The sequence below is a fragment of the Neomonachus schauinslandi genome, chromosome 15, assembly GCF_002201575.2.
Source record: "Neomonachus schauinslandi chromosome 15, ASM220157v2, whole genome shotgun sequence".
Classification (NCBI taxonomy): Eukaryota; Metazoa; Chordata; class Mammalia; order Carnivora; family Phocidae; genus Neomonachus; species Neomonachus schauinslandi.
In genome coordinates this window covers 4,355,987-4,367,748 of record NC_058417.1, presented here as the reverse complement: position 1 = coordinate 4,367,748, position 11,762 = coordinate 4,355,987, and the positions used below count along the sequence as shown (strand labels likewise).

At 50.0% G+C, this 11,762-nt stretch overlaps 1 protein-coding gene and 1 non-coding gene across 4 annotated transcripts in view; one reads left to right on the top strand and one right to left on the bottom strand.

Moving 5' to 3' along the window:
- The window catches only part of GAS7 (growth arrest specific 7), a 203,445-nt gene that overhangs the window by 66,393 nt on the left and 125,290 nt on the right, over positions 1–11,762 (top strand). The gene's annotated exons all lie outside the window — the stretch shown is intronic.
- On the bottom strand, positions 7,888–7,960 carry TRNAR-CCU. The gene has a single exon. It is a non-coding gene; the product is annotated as a tRNA-Arg (tRNA).

The window sequence follows — 11,762 nt, the reverse complement described above, 5'->3', positions numbered from 1 at the left end:
GGGGGTGCCAGGCCCAGGGACCAGCATAAGCAAAGGCACAGAGGTTCCACGGGGGCGCTCGGGAATCCGATGAGGGAACGTGCTTTAGTAGTGTTTGTTTTGTTTCGGTTTAGAAGGTGTTTGGTCTGGCCTGGCGGAGGGATGGGAGAGCGAGTCATGTGGCCTTTCAGAGCCAGATACTGTGGCAGGGAAGGGGATGTACTGAGTGGCTGGTTTGTGGGCCCTCGCCCTGGGTCTGGGGGTGGGTTGTGTTGCCCACCCCTGAGAATGGAGAGGTGTGGCTCCCCATGGGAAAAATGGGGTGTTAGCCCCGAAAGAAGGAAACCGGGGGATGGAGAGTCAACACACGTTCACCACTGGTTCCCCAGGACGTTAAAGAGCCTGAAAGGACTTGTGGGTTTTATTCTGTGTACCACGCAGGGCCTGCCAGAGGTGGTTTTGAGTAGATGGGCGTTGTCCTGGCAAACGGAAGAGGGACGGTGCGGGGAGAAAGTTCGGAGAGATCTTAGTGGTGGAATAGACGAGACTTGGGAAGTCCCTTCCTTGCCCTTCTCCCAGATGTGATAGTTTCCTTCTTTTTACTTCCTCTGCTCGCCAGCCCTTCACGACGCCTGGGGGCTGGGAAGTGAGCTGGAAACGAAACCCCAGGGACTGCTTCTTAAGGACTTGGTTCCAAGCGAGGGTTAAAATAAACAAGCTGTATGAAACTCATGGTCTTTTGAGACCACATCGGAAGTGATGGAGTGTGGGGAATTTGATCAATGGAAACACTGAAGAGGTCTGATTTGGGGTTTGGGCTTCTGGGGGGCTAGGAATCGATCCATCCATCCATACCTGTGTATACATAGATGGGAGGGGGTGGTTTGGGGATGGAATTTGGTTTTGGACCTGTTGCATTTGAGACATCAGTGGCCTGTGTCTTGGAGGATGAATGTGGTTTATCCTGTGAATTGGGGCCTGGGACAGGATTGGGGAGTGATCCACAAGGATGCAGATGAGGGACTGCAAGAGGCTGATCTTGGAGTCACTGCCTTAAGGTTGGTGCTTAGCTGCCCACGGACCAGGGTCCATGTTCTCCTTGGTGTCGTGGACCACCTTCTAAACCTAGAGAGAAAGCCAACAAAGAGTGGTCCCGTATTTGCAGGCTGGGGTGATGAGCTCCCGTGCCCATCATTTTGTGGGTTAAGGATGTGTTCCCGTTCTCTGCAGAGGCAGAGCATAGAGCGATGTGGCCACAAGCCAGTGGATGCCTGTAGCCACTAGGAAATCTGGAAGAGGCAAGGAATGATTATCCCCTAGGACCTGCAGAGTGAGTGCAGGGCTTTGACTCTGCGAAACTGATTTCTGATTTCTGGCTTCCAGAACTGTAAGAGAAAAGAACAAGCAAATAAAGAACAACGTGTGTAGGTTGAAGCAACCAAGGTTGTGGTTATTCGTTATAGCAGCTGAAGGAGACGAATACGTGAGCATATGTCAAAGGCAGCCTGCCAACACTTGGGGGTCGCGATGCCCCTTGGGAAAAGAGTTTCCCTGGTCAAGTAACTTTGAACCTCGAACACACGAACATTGATTCATTCTTGCAACACGTTTTTGTTGAGCACGTGTTGCAGGGATATTGATAACAAAGGCCCCAGCCCTCACTGCTTAGATTCTCCTGGGGAGGGCTGCCTGGGTGACTCAGTCGGTGAAGCGTCTGCCTTTGGCTCAGGTCACGATCCTGGAGTCCCGGGATCGAGCCCCACGTTGGGTTCTCTGCTTAGCGGCGAGTCTGCTGCTCCCTCTGCCCCTGCCCCTCCCCTGCTCCGGCTCTCTCTCTCACACTCTCTCTTTCTCTCTCTCAAGTAAATAAAATCTTAAAAAAAAAAAAAAAGAACAATATTGTCCCGGGAAAAGCAGACAGTAAACTAACTATATGATGTGATACGGAGCTAGTGAGATCCTATTTTCTTCCCACAGAGCATAGGGCTGCTGGAGGTGCTATTTTTGATGGGGTTGACGGGGAGGGTCTGTGGTCGCTAATATTTAAACAGCCCCGGATAAAATGAAGGCACAAGCCTGTGGGTATATCTGAGGAATGAGTGTTCCAGGGGGAGGGAAAGTCTGCGTACGTGGGCCAAGAGGTGGGCACGTGCTTGGCCCCTCCACTTTGTCTGGAATAGAGGGAAGGAGAGATGGGGTGTCTGTTCGGGCCACTGTGGACATGGGCTTTTCCTCTGCAGAAGATGGGGATCCCCTGGAGAGATTTGAAACAGGTTGTGATTTTTTTTTTTTTCTAATTGAGATGAAATTCAACCCAACATAAAATGAGCCATTTAAAAGCGTATAATTCACTGGCATTTAGCACATTTGCGATAAACATTTTCATCGCCCCCAAAGGAGACCTCCTCGTACCCGTGAAATAGCCCCTGCCCACCCCCTGGTGATCGCCAGTCTGCTCTCGGTCTCTGCGGATTATCTGTTGTGACATGATTGTGGAGAGTTGCTCTGGCTCCTGGATGGGGAGGTGGTGGCCGCCATAGAAACCAGGAGACCAGGTAGGTTCTTGCTGCGGCCAAAGGTGGAGGTAATGGAGAAAGATGGCGAGTAAGGATTTGGATTCAGGATGCGTTGCATCATTGCATTAGGCCTCTGAGAAGACTTGGCTTCATGCCCATTTGATGGTGGAGCCCCTTCCCACCCCCTTTTAAGGAGTGTTCCAGAATACATGATGATGATGGAGCAGGAAGAATATTTGTTTCAGAATTCCGGAGAACCGAGTGCTGAGGTCCCCACCTCCTGCTCCTGACCTCAAGTCCTTTCACTTCTGGGCGCCCCGCATCCTCATTCCAAACCTGGGGATGTCCATTTAGCTTTGAGATTCCACAATTCCGTGACTTGGGGCCTGAGGGGATATCGCTGTCATTTGTGAAAAATGCTCCCGCATCTGGGGAAAGCGGGCATCCTCTTCGTGGCAGCTCACCTGGGTTTCTCCCCAACCCCCCAGGCTCCGAAAGCCAGGGGCAGGAGGCTGTCTACAGGGCTCTCATGATCTAGATGGGACGTGGACTTAGTTTTTAGGCAAACTGAATTTCCACAAAAGTTAGGTGACTCGAGAGAGTCAGGTGTCGGAAGCCTGCATCATTGCCCCCCTCCGAGACTTTCAGCGTCTCTGTCGGTCGGGAGGTGTGTTGCCAGAGATCTGTTCTTAAGAATCTGGAAGTTTGAGCAAGGTTGACTTTCGTGTATGAACGGGAGCGAACTCAAGGTGATCCCCATCACAGCACGCCCCTCCCTGCATTGCACTCTGTGTGTGCTTCCCTCCATGCTGAAAACTCAAAAGCCTTTGTTTTAATATGCATGGGATTGAAAACAAATGAAATAGGCACCCAAGGGCTGAGCACTCGGGGCAGCCCTCAGGAGGACAAAACTGATACCTGGGGATGGCTTCTTAGGGACTTGGTTCAAACCAGGGGTTAAAATTAACAGCCCTGTGAAAGTCATGGTCTTTGGGGCACCTGGGTGGCTCAGTCAGTAAAACATCTGCCTTCAGCTCAGGTCATGATCCTGGGGTCCTGGGATCGAGCCCCACATCGGGCTCCCTGCTTGGTGGGAAGCCTGCTTCTCCCTCTCCCTCTGCTGCTCCCCCTGCTCGTGTTCCCTCTCTCAAATAAATAAATAAAATCTTAAAAAAAAAAAAGAAAGTCATGATCTTTAAAAACTTTTTTTCCCTCTTCTCTTTCCATAAACCCACGGGAGCTCTTTCTTTTGGTGTTCAGGCATGAACTGTTGTACTTCCCCTGAGCTGGCAGCTTTTTTAAAGGACACCGAGGACCATTTAGCCAAATGCATCCCCCTCTTGGACTGGCTGCAAAGGTCTGCCAAATTTGGGGCCCACCTCGTGTGCTGGAAGATTGGACTAAAGAGGCCCCGGCTTCTCCCAGACTTATTTTTTTTAAGATTTATCTCCTTTCCCCCCCTTTTATTGAAGTATAATTGACATACAATGTGACAGCAGTTTTGGGTGTAAAACATAGTGATTTGACAACTCTATACGTTATGTTGCGCTCACCCCAAGCATGGCTACCCCCCCCCCCCCCGCGCCGCCCCCGCCCCCCACCCCCGGTCAGCACTGTTAGAACACATCAGCCGTATTCCCTGTACTGTTCCTTTCATCCCCGGGACTTGTTCACTCCGCAACTGGAAGGCTAGACCTCCCACTGCCCTTCACCTTACTTTTCCTGCTCTGTTTTCACTTAATTTGCCAGCCTGGGTGTCCGATCTGGGAAGGTGTAGTTCAGGGGCTGTGACTGATTTGTCTTCTCCAGTCCTGATGGTCCCTTCCCAGAGAAGCTTCGTTTTGGGTTCCTTGCGTCCTGCCAGCCAGTCTCTGCTCTGGTACGGGATGTCCCTTCTCTGGGTTTGGTGCCTCGCACCCCCCCACCCCCCACCCCCACATGGGAAGAAGCCGCTGCACAAGGAGGGCATGGCGGCTTGCCCTGTGTGATTAAGGATGATTGATTTCTCCAGTGGAGACCCTGGCATGGGAGGGTTTACCGTGAGTCCGTTGGGATCACAGGCTGAACTTGTAAAACGGTGCTGTGCAAATTGGTGCCGCGTGGAGCCTCCCTCTCGCCGGGCATGCCCATGTCCTGGGATGCAGCCAGTGTCCGAGGCACCTGATGCCTTCTTCCTTCCTTCCACATGATTCAGCGAAGCTTTGTTGAATGTCTTCAGTGTGCAAGGCGGGTCTGGGGGGCTGTGGGCAGTGTAGACACCCAGCGTGGACACTTGGCCGTCTGCGTCCCAGGAGCTTACAAGCTCGCTGCCCAGCTGGGACAGACACGGGCCACGTTCCAGCACAATCCGACGGCGTGGTGGTGATGAGGGCCCCTGAAATAGCATCCTGGTCCGGTTCCTCATCAGCACTCCTGTCCTCGGGCAGAGGGCTGCCTGCTGAGCAGACGTGGGGCGGTCTGTGTGCCCAGCCCTCCCGGAGACGCCCGCCAAGCTCACTCTGCCGCCTCTGCGGGTGGGACATCGCTCTACTCTGGACTCTCCTTCTCCGATGGATTTTCCCTTTTGGGTTTTCCCTGCGCACACCCGAACCTCGTGACTGACTCTCGAGAAACTAATTGGGAACTGCGGCTTTTCTGTTTGCCGAGATGGGGAGAAAACTGTCTCGTGTAACCACTGGGTTTTACGGACCCTTTGCGGGGTACCTGCCGGTGCCCCGCGGAGGGCCTTTGTTGGACCGATAGCGTCAGCCAGTAGCTTCCGAGCCAATTACAGGTTTCCAGGGTGGTGTGCTGGATCCTGTAGCGTCTAGGCCTGCTCCTCGTGCTGGGAACTTCTTGGTGTCCATGTCATGCCCCTTACTGCCCTGTCCCCTTTTCTCTGTTGTGGTCACTCAGCTGGGCTGTGATGCGTTCCCTGGAACGAGCGGCTACGCAGCATCTTCCAAAGGCTGCTTCTCACCCTCTCTGGACGTGTGTGTGACGGGACCCAGCTCAGCCTGGGAGGATGCCTGGTCCACACCGCAGGATCTCCCAGGATCACTCCTTCCGCATGCCACCCCTTCAGGATCTCTCAACGAGCTCGGGTCTGAAATCAGCAATTCTTGTTGATTTCAACCGCTTAAGGCAACTCCAACGTATCCCTTTGCCCGTCCGGTTCCGTTCCCTGCCCTCGGCTTTCACTCCCACTCTGTGACCAGCCCCCCTTTTGGGGGGGGGGGCCCCCCCCGGGACGAACCCAGCTCCCTTTCGATGGTTTGGTCAGCAGGGACCGTGCCAGGTATGATGAATGCTGTGCAGAAACGAAGCAGACGCCTCAGAGGGACCCCCGCAGACCCCGTTTATCTCCCAGATGCGATCAGCACCAGAGCGCGTGAACATTCTAGGCCGATTAGCTAATGACTTTGGACTGGGCGAGTGCGAGTGCCAAAAATGTGACTCACCCAGCTGCAGGTACGGACGGCAGTGGGCATGCTCCGTTGCCATGGGAACGGGAGCACGGATTCATGTCAAAGCAGAAGGAATTCACTTCCACTCCTCTGGGACGAGGATGTTTCTGCTCTCCCCCAGGCTGCGGTGTGCTCCCCGCCCCCCCTCAATCCGCTGTCGCTCCCTCCTGGTGGGCGTCCTGGCCCCCCTCGCTGCCCTGTAGGTGCAGCCACCCTCCACCCAGTCACACCTCCGAAGCCTCCTCGGAAGTCCCGGTGACCGAGCTGTGTGGGAGGAGAAGCAGAAATCTGATTGCTTTCTTGGGGCGCGGCCGTGTGACAAGGTGACAAGAGCTGGGCTTTATAGTTGGACAGATTTGGCTCGAGTTTCTGCTGTCACTCAGGAGCTCTGTAACCTGGGGAAAATATTTTTCCTCCTCTTCAGTGTCCTCAGAGTTAAACTGGGGCCGGCCCTACCTTACCGGGCTGCACAAGGACGAGAGGAAAGCGTGTCCCAGTGTCTGGCGCATCACTTAGTGAGCAATCCCTCTCTTTTCCTTCTATCTCCTGACAGCTCGGGGGGCTCGGGATCGACACCGAGGATCCCGTGAGGTCGGCTAGGAGGCTGACACTCCCAGGGACGCTTCATCCAGAATGCAGAACTCTCCAGGCTGTGGACCCTAGCGTCCACCTTGCACCAGTTGGGTGTTGTGTCATAAACACTGGAGACTGATTCTGGCTGATGTCAGCAAAGTGGAATTGACTGCAGAGATACCAAAGCTCACAGAAGGGGCAGGAGGCTGGGGGAAAGCTGAAAACAGACAGAAACCCAGGTGCTCAGGTGCCCGGAGGTAGGGCTCACAAGGGGACAGTCTTTTTTTTTTTTTTTTAAAGATTTTATTTATTTATTTGACAGAGACAGACACAGCGAGAGAGGGAACACAAGCAGGGGGAGTGGGAGAGGGAGAAGCAGGCTCCCTGCCAAGCAGGGAGCCCGATGTGGGGCTCGATCCCAGGACCCTGGGATCATGACCCGAGCCGAAGGCAGACGCTTAATGACTGAGCCACCCAGGCGCCCCACAAGGGGACAGTCTTACAGCAAAGGTAGTGTGCTCAGGTTTGCTTAGTTGTGACGGATGAAGTCCACCCATCTCCCAGAGTGTCCGCCGAGAGCATCTGGAGGTGAGCATGGGTCACACGCACCTTTGTCCTGTGAAAGACCCCTTTGGATTTATGGTGGCAGAGCTGGTCTCGGGATGAATGGTCTTGCAGAGAAAGTGCCCAGTGGGAGAGAGAGAATTCCCTAAATGGAATGGGGCGCTGTCGAGCAGGGTAGAGGACATTGGGTAGCTTTAGCAACAGATGTCAGTCGCAAGGCTCTTGGACAAAGCTCACTTTGGGCTTCTTTCCTGAAGATGAGAGATTTGAACTACATGATCTCAGTGGAGTTCGCTCCTTCCTTCCTTCCTTCCTTCCTTCCTCCCTCCCTCTCTCTCTCTTTCTCTTTTTTTAAGATTTATTTTTAGAGAGAAAGAGAGAGCACAAGCTGGAGACAGAGGGAGAGAGAATCTCAAGCAGATTCCCCGCTGAGCACAGGGCCCGATGCGGGGCTCGATCTCACGACCCCAACATCATGGCCTGAGCCGAAACCAAGAGTCGGATGCTCAACTGACTGAGCCAGCCAGGCGCCCCGACCCTGTGGTTTCTCCTAGGACTGCTCTGATAACTGTTGGCATCTCTTTCCACAGGAAGGAAATATGAATGAGCATAATTAGGCTTCTTAGTCTCTTCCATTCTCCCCCTAAAACCTCCTGCTCCCTAGTCTGTGTAATTAATAACTGATGTTTTCTAAAATCCACTTAATTTTTAGTAGAATTTGTCCACAGAAAATGACAGAGATTGTAACAAATGTATCTGCCATTTATTTATGTGTTTCTTTTTTATTATTTATCTTTAAATAGGCTCCACACCCAGCATAGGGCTTGAACTCATGACCCTGAGATCAGGAGTCACATGCTCTACCGACTAAGCCAGCCAGGTGCCCCCCCCATGCATATATATATATTTTAAAAGATTTATTTATTTATTTGAGAGAGAGAGAGAAGAGAGAGCATGAGTAGGAGGAGGGACAGAGGGAGAGAGAGAATCCCAAGCAGGCTGCACGGTCAGTGCAGAGCCTGATGTGGGGCTCGATCTCACAACCCTGAGATCACGACCTGAGCTGAAACCAAGAGTCGGACCTCAACCAACTGAGCCACCCAGGCACGCCACCCCCTCCTCCCTGCATCTTTTAAAATTCATTTTCCTGAGCTATAATTTGCTGTAAAGTAAAATTCATTCGTCTCATGTGTGCAGGTCAGTGACTTGACCAATGTAAACACCCACATGACCACTACTCTCATCAAAGCATAGGGCATGTTTCCAGAATGTTCTCCCTTGCCCATTTGCAGTCAGCTTCTCTCCTGTCCTCCCTCATCTCCTCAGGTCACCTCGGATTTCTGTCCTGTAGATCAGTTTTGCCCTATTCCAGGATTTCATACAAGCGGATCATGCGTTCTGGAATCTGGCCTCTTTTTTAAGATTTTATTTGTTTATTTGAGAGAGAGAATGAGATAGAGAGCATGAGAGGGGGGAGGGTCAGAGAGAGAAGCAGACTCCCTGCCGAGCAGGGAGCCCGACGCGGGACTCGATCCCGGGACTCCAGGATCATGACCTGAGCTGAAGGCAGTCGCTTAACCAACTGAGCCACCCAGGCGCCCTGGAATCTGGCCTCTTCTGCACAGGGTAATATCTTGAGATTTACCCGTATTGTCGTATCAATGGTTCGTTCCTTTTGATTGCCTGGTAGAATTCCATTAGTCGAATATGCCATAATTTGCTTCTCCATTTGTCAACTGATGGGCACTTGGGGCATTTCCAGCGTTGAGCGGTTATGGATAATTCTGCCGTGAACATTTGTGTACGAGTGTTTCAGACGGTTTTCATCCCTCCTGCGTGAATACCTAGGCGTGAAGTTGCTGGATCACGGGGTGAGCGTATGTGTGATTTTCTAAGATGTGGCGAAACTATGACTTCCATGCCTTGTGCTTTTTAGGTCTTATTTAAGAAAAACGTTTCATGTGCCGAAGTCCTCAAGTGGTCTAAACTGTTTTCTACAAATTTTAAAGTTTTGTGTTTGACGTTGAGATCTTTGATCTATCTGTCATTTCTTTCTCCCACTTGCTCTAAGGTAGGGACACATTTGTACTGACGACCCTGCGATCAGGAGTCCCATATGATATGGACTGAGCCAGCCAGGCACCCCATACTGTTACTTCTCATCTCCTCCCCAACTCCCTGTCCACTCCCCAATTCCCAATAGTACACATTGCCTTTTGTACTTCTTCTTATAGGAGATTAGACCTGGCCCTTCTACCGCCACTCTACCCCACCCTTTGTCCCCATGTGCACACGTAACCTTTTTCCTTACCCCCCAAATGGTGATACCACGATGTTTGGTTATATCAGAGTCTGCTGTTTACATTAGTATGCCTGCAGAGATTAATTAGAGCTGAACTCCTTCTCGGTGTCTGCTTTGATGGGACACTTTTTAATTTTCCCTAGTTAATCAAAGAAATTCGAATAAATAAAATAAAAAACAATCATCTTTTTATTGGCTTGGTGTTCTCGGTCTCTTGGACCAGTTCTTCCCCCAGATTCTTCACCAGACCTGTAAACAGTTCCCTGAATACTGTCAATACCATTGGAGGAAATCTAGTAGGTCTGCCTGGTCACCAGGGATAGGTGATGAGTCTGTTTGCTCTGGTTTTGGTCTGTGGCTCTTCAGGTCGATGTCCCCTGCCGTTTATTTATGTATTTCTTTTTTATTAAATTCTGGGCTGTTCCTTCAACATCATCCCATTACTTCTCTTTGCTTCTCTTCTGCTTTCGGGGTCTCCGTTTTCCTCTTTCTGGGTTTTCTCCCTTGGTCTCCTCCAGTAGCTTGCTGGAAGAGAAGTGGGTCTGATCTTCAACCCACAGTATGTAAACACTTGCTTAACTTGCCCTATTTTCAGAATGACTTGTCACCCTGTCCTGTAGGTGTCCCCAAGTCTGGGAGCTCTGAGCTCATTTCCCTTGAGAATCTTGACATTTCCTGCCCTGGGCAGTCTGGGGGTCACTGGCGACCAAGCGTGGGGAGGGATCTAGGGAGCTCTGTCCCTCTACCTCCTTTTAATACTTCCACCTCATCGATACCTTGTGCCCGTGAGTCTTCCTGGGCCTTTCCGAGGTTCTGCATTATAAATTGGTTTGTTTCTTGTTGATGCCTCCCTCCCAAGGGAATGAAGTTTTCGGTTTTCTCCTCTAGGCTAAGTCATGACCATTTATCTGCTTGTATTCCATTGTCCAAAATGTTGTAGCTGTGTGTCACTGATGGTCAACTCTTACTTCCTTTTTTTTCTCTCTGTGGCTTTGTCCCTTTTCTTTTTTCCCATTTTTAGTGGGATTTCAGGAAACCGTGGGGGATAAACTGCCTGTTTTTGTCCGCCATGTTAACCATATGTTTTGTATTTTGTGATCGTTGCTAATATTTAAGAATACTGTTTGTTTTTATGAATAGATCTTCAGTGGTCTTATTAGTTCAGAGAGTTTTTAGAATTTCTTAGACTTTCGTGGTAGACAATGAAATGGTATGAGGGTGTCAGTAGTTTCTTACTTGGCAACCCTTATATTTTTTTCTCTCTTTTTATTGCCTTACTGTGTTATGGGATCTTCAGTAAAGTGTCGAAAAGAAGCAGTGGTGGTAAGTAGCCTTGTCTTGCTCCTGACTTTAAAGGAAAAACTCCCACTGTGTAAGATTAAGCATGAGATTTATTCTAATTTTGGATAGTTAAAATTTATCAGACAGAAAATTTCCTTTCCGGTCCTAGTTTGTAAGGAGTTTTAGTGGTCAGATGCAGAAATTTTTCTGCATCTAGATGATTACACTTTTTTTCTTATAATCTTTTAATGTGGTGAGTTTAACTAATGAGTTTTCCGATGTTTTAATATTCTTCTTTTCTCAGGATTTAGTAATGTTTATTGAGGATTTTTACAGTTATGCCCTGTGAGGTTAGGAGGTAGGTTTTTAATTAATTCTTACATTATTTTTCTTTGAAGGTCGGTACGCGGTAGTATAAAAGGAACTGAGTGTTTTTCTCTCAGTATTTTTTTGGAAGAGCATAGAAGAGAAATGTTGTCTTTTCTTTCAAGGGTTGCAAAAACTTACCGGTAGAACCACATAGACCTGCTGTAGCTTTTTAAGGTAGATTTTAGACCGCTGGATCAGTTCCTTTGAAGGTTATAGATCTATTCAGGGTTTCTATTTCCTCTTGAGTCAGTTTGGAATTTGTTATTTTTCTGGAAAACAATCAGTGGCAGGAGATAGCAAATGACCAGTCAGCTCCAAGACTTGTGGGAAGAGAACATCTTCAGCGCTTCATGCTACCAGCACCTGGAAAGTGGGAGGGGGGATATCAAAGTGAACGCGTCCCAGGGTTTTGTAGTATTCAGGAGGAAAAGAGAGCTATTGATCGTCTTTATGCTTGGAGTCGGGAATACATGTTAAAAATGTCAGTGCAACCACCTAAGTCACCTAAGTAGTATAAATAGACTATAAATGCCAAGTTTGCAGGGGCGGGAGGGAGCTTAAAGAGAATGCAATCAACCTGATAGAAAGCCAGACAAAAGGAAGCAGAAAGAGCAAAGAGAAAAGTCTGGTAAAGAGAAAGCATGTGATGCCTGCCTGTGCTCTCTCTCTCTCTCTCTCTCTCTCTCTCTCTCTCTCTCTCGGGAGGCAGACTTTTCCCAGGACCAGGCTGGG